We start from the raw sequence: 5,659 nt of genomic DNA, 5'->3' as shown, positions 1-5,659 counted from the left end.
TAAATCCGCAATAGTTCAAACAGTAATTCATAGCGTTAAGCGCCAGGTGAGTGTAGCCCATGACTCAAGTCTAAAACATTTCCATGAATGCCATGTTCTCCATGTTGTGCACGCACATGAAGGTTTTTAACCTTTACAGATGTAAAGTCTTATTTTATTATCTATTTTGTTTTTTTATTACATATTTAACAGTAGAGATGAATAAAATGTAATTATTTAACAATATGGAAAGCCCAAATCAAGATGTTAATTATTTTGTAATTTATATATTGTCAAGTTGGACTTTAAGATCCGATCTGAACATAAGGTAAAGGATAATGTACAGTCAGCTAGTCTTATATATATAAATCCAACCCAAACAGGATGATTGGCCTCACTATTCCTCGGCTACTATCAATAAATCAGTGAAATAATTTAAATTAGTTAAAATTGTGATTGTTGTTTCCAAGAGGAGAGTTATACAGCGTTACACAGAGGTATTTTGGCCTCACTATTCCTCGGCTACTATCAATAAATCAGTGAAATAATTGAAATTAGTTGAAATTGTGATTGTTGTTTCCAAGAGGAGAGTTATACAGCGTTACACAGAGGTATTTAGCCTCTACATGTCATCTTTGACAATCAGAATAAAATATTATAGAGAGCCATGTACTGTAAACGGGCTACAATGTTTCCTTTCCATTTTACACATGTACTGTAAATTCTCCAAAAACATTGCCAACCAACTAAGTTTCTAACAGGTTAGCAACTATGGTTTTGGGACACGCACCCCAGGTAAGTATAAAACTTTCCAAGTTTTTTTTTTTTTTCAGAAAATAAAGGACTGCAAAACTGAAACAATGATGAATAATAAGAAAACCAATTTAGAAAATGCTTGGGGAACACCATAAAGATAAAAACAGTAGTATTCAGATAAACATTTTCTTGGTAAAGTAGCTTAAAAGGCATTAAGTAATGTTAAAATGGAAATATGAAATTCTAATGCATTTTTTTTCAGATTTTGGCTGTTTTTATATTAACCAAATGATCAAAATGTATGTCTCGAGTACATATCTACATATTCACAAACCTGTTATTCTTGCATCTTTCATTGCGGGCATGGGAGTTAAATGGTATTTTTAAATGGAATGGTGTTGTCAACTTAAAGGAGAATAGTTCAGCAGTTACCAAAAGAGAACAAGGAAGTAGGTGAAAGAGCAGAGTAGAAATGTTACACTACACTTCTCAATGGTCCCCTTTATTATTATTTAATCTTTACTAATGTTTGCTGGTATTACAGTGGTTCAGATGAAGCTACAGTACATGCCTTTTATGGAAAGTAATTAAATCTGTGTAGCTTTCATTCAGTTTAGGGATCAGTGCCACAAGGGCTCCAATCACAACCAAAATGGGTTATGACTGTTCACATGTTGTAGTATTTTGTGTTTTTCCTCAGTGCTGCCATTTCCAGCCAATAGTAAGATTTCCCACATTCAGTCATCACTTTTATCTGGCAGTAGCATGCGTGGCTGTAGTTTGAGCCTCAGACAGCATGCCCATTGTTGTTTACACTAAATGACAACAGCTTTCTAAAACTGCAAGATCCAATCTTATTAATGGCTTTTATTCAGTTTTATGGAGTCATGGTACCATTCTGCTATGATGAGCACTTATGAGGAAGAACATGAAAGTTTATATATCACTTAAAATCTTTGAGAGATATTCAAAATGTTGTTAGTTTACAACTACCTCATTTTTCAATGCACTCTGTTATTATTTGTGTATTTCTGTGTACGCTTATCTTGTACAATATATGCTTTAGTGCCCTGAGGGCCAGTCTGGTGGGATGATAAAATATTACGAATGGATGATAATAGTACCTGTTGAGTAATTTAAAGATGATTTATTTAGTTATGGAAAATTGATAATGAAAAAAAAGGATAATGCTGTACAGACGACATCTTGGAATTTTTGGGTTTTTCCATCTGTCTGTACTTGCCTCTAGCCTTTACTTTGTTTCTTTTTATCTTGCATTAACAACACAATGCATGGGGAGACAGAGGCTAGTTGTCACACTTTTTACTCCAGTTAATGTTTCTCAGAGTAGGTTAACTCACAGTTTTAGACACATTGACTGACAAGTATGAACTAAGCAATAAACTGAGAGAGTAACAAGTCAAATCACCTCTGGAGCTCTATAGAATGCAGATTGTGTCAAAGCAGCTTCACAGTGATAAACAGGAAAATACTAGAATAACTTATGGAAACTCAACTATGGAGACTGGAAAGCAGCTCTAAAAGACAATAGCTTGAGTCAGTAGTGTTGGTTCAGATCAGATAGGACTTCACAGTGTATCGTAACAATGTAATAATGTTACCATACCAAATCATAAAAAGCATCAGTGTTACCGCACTGATGCTGAAGTGTAAGGGTTTTATGTGAAAAATGGCTCTTTAATTTGTCGGATGATCACAGAGGTTATGTTTTATTCTCAGATGTTTTATGTGGTTTGTTAAGCAAAATGTGAACAGAGAAACTATGATAAAGATTTACTAATAAGCAAAATGTGAAAGGTAACAACAATAGCAAATAATTTTTTTACCAACACCTTTTGTAATTAATAATTTTGCATAATGTATTTATATACAACAATTACAAAATGACCATAAAATGCTGTTTTCCTAAAAATCCAGTTTAGTTAATATGTACCTTCATTATACAATACATTAACCTGAATATTTGCCAGTGTGAGTTTGTTTTTTTGTGTGTGTGTTCATCCAAGAGCTATATCAAGAATATGAACATACTGGAATTTTATTTTGAAGAACAAAAAAAGTAATATGGTTTTGAAAAAACACTGTATGTGTAACCTTTTTTGTTTTTTTGTTTTTTTACACGATAGAACCAGTGTGACAACTAGCACTAGTCTCCCTATAAATAAAATGTATAGAGCAATAATCCTTAAGAAGCCATGGTTTACAGTGATTTGGAACAGCTATGAGTGGATTTTAGACACAATGCAGAGAGCTGTTCTAAAATCAATGTAAATCATGGCCTTTTTGCTTTTATAAAATGGTTACTACATATACCTGCCAAGAGGTTTCATAAAATAAACACAGCAAAAACAAAATAACAGACAATAATTCTTCCACTAAGCAATTTAGTTCCTCAGCAGAATTAGTGACAAGCAACACAGAGATGCAGTGGTACAATGAGGTGGTACATAGAGTATTTAATTCCCCCTCTATTATTATAGAGTATTTTACAACAGCTTAGAAAATGACTCCGCCAATCATATTCAAAAGTACTTAAACTATATGTTTTATAAATACATTTGGTTTCACTAGGAATTGTCCTGAGTGCTTGCAATGGTTTGGCAATGATAAGGTCCATCTGATCATCGATCCTTTCCAATCCGGTTCTAAAACCGTTGCAGTCCTAACATATGTTTCACCTCTGTGGTATTCCTACAAGCCGGCCATTTAGATAGGGTGTGGTTGAAATATGCTTTGTGTACAACATTGTTAATGCAACATGACTTTCGTTTCTTGACAATACAACTAAACAATGTGTGGATCTTTACATTTACTTCAATTTACACTGAGGACATAAACAAAAATATTGTTTTACAGTGTTTTGTGTTAGATTATATTATAGTTGTTTTAATCAGTGTTGCTGGAAATGTATAATTTTTTTAATTTTTCACAGTTTGTCATCGTTTTAATGTAATATACACAGGTATTGAAACACTTCGAGTTAAAACCTACTTCCTGTTTTACATTTCCATTTAGCACAGCCTAAGGGACAGACTCTGCAAAACATTTAAAGGAAGTTTGCACCATTAGTCACTTTGCTGTTGACAAAAGTGTGGGGATGCTGTTTAGTACTCTGAGTGCAATCTATTTTTTACTGTTAATTTTTATAGACGTCGATTGCTTTGCTATCTTTACTAATTACAAGCATTTGTCCCATGACTGAGCTTTTTAGCAGGCAGAAAAATATTATATCACAATGCTTCAAAGTCTTACTATACTGCCTGCAGCAATTCAAAGATTTCAGGCATTGTTGCTCCACAATTCCTGAGGTGGACCTTATCTTCTTGAAGGATTCCTGGAGCCAGGATTTTCACTGTCTACTTCTTGCATATTGAATTTTGAGAAATGAGACTCTATTGCTGTTTTGGACATGTTGACTTTGAGATTTCCAGCTCAGTCTCTTTGCTTGAGAAGTGATTGGTCTTCCCCTACAATGACTCTTTCAAAATGTGGGTGTAACAGTTTACCACTGAATGAACCTGGAAAGCCCCACATTTTGCGCCTTATTAATTTTCAACAGCTGGTTTTCCATTGTCACACAACATTATTCATTGCTACTATCTAACATTTTATATTGGACATTTTGTCTCTTGAATACAAGGTTTTTCTTAGTAATGCTTCAGGAGAGATAGCATTAAAGTCCGATGTGTATTGCATTTTTTATTTATTTTTTTACCATTGACATCAAAGTATGTACATGACAATAAAGTATAATCAATAAATACAACAGTGTTTATACAACAGTAAATGAATGTTTCTGATTTCTTTCTAAAGTTGGCACTTTAAATAAGTAAGATTTTTTTTATTAAAGTTGGCACTTTAAATAAGTAAGATTTTTTTTATTAAATTTCATAATATTCTTGTAGTATATATCCAACCCATTTCATGTATTAAACGACATAATTATTATACTGATGACTCTGCCACATACAGGTGCTTCTCAATGAATTAGAATGTCGAGGAAAAGTTTATTTATTTTAGTTATTCAACTCAAATTGTGAAATTCGTGTATTAAATAAATTCAATGCACACAGACGGAAGTAGTCTGTCTTTGGTTGTTTAAATTTTGATGATTTTGGCTCACATTTAACAAAAACACACCAATTCATGATCTCAACAAATTAGAATATGGTGACATGCCAATCAGCTAATCAACTCAAAACACCTGCAAATATTTCCTGAGCCTTCAAAACAGTCTCTCAGTTTGGTTCACTAGGCTACACAATCATGGGGAAGACTGCTGATCTGACAGTTGTCCAGAAGACAAACATTCATTCCCAAAGCAGCTGGCTGTTCACAGAGTGCTGTATCCAAGCATGTTAACAGAAAGTTGAATGGAAGGAAAAAGTGTGGAAGAAAAAGATGCACAACCAACTGAGAGAACCGCAGCCTTATGAGGATTGTCAAGCAAACTGGATGCAAGAATTTTAGAGAACTTCACAAGGAATGCACTGAGGCTGGGGTCAAGGGATCAAGAGCCACCACACACAGACGTGTCAAGGAATTTGGCTCCAGTTGTCATATTCCTCTTGTTAATCCACTCCTGAGGCGTCCTACCTGGGTTAAGGAGAAGAAGAAATGGACTGTTGCCATTGGTCCAAAGTCCTTTTTTCAGATGAGAACAAGTTTTGTATTTCATTTGGAAACCAAGGTCCTAGAGTCTGGAGGAAGGGTGGAGAAGCTCATAGCCCAAGTTGCTTGAAGTCCAGAGTTAAGTTTCCACAGTCTGTGATGATTTGGTGTGTAAGGTCATCTGCTGGTGTTGGTCCATTGTGTTTTTTGAAAACCCAAGTCACTGCACCCATTTACCAAGAAATCTTGGAGCACTTCATGCTTCCTTCTGCTGACCAGCTTTTTGAAGATG

This window comes from Carassius carassius, chromosome 20 (genome assembly GCF_963082965.1).
Source record: "Carassius carassius chromosome 20, fCarCar2.1, whole genome shotgun sequence".
NCBI classification, from domain to species: Eukaryota; Metazoa; Chordata; class Actinopteri; order Cypriniformes; family Cyprinidae; genus Carassius; species Carassius carassius.
This window is presented reverse-complemented; position numbering follows the sequence as displayed.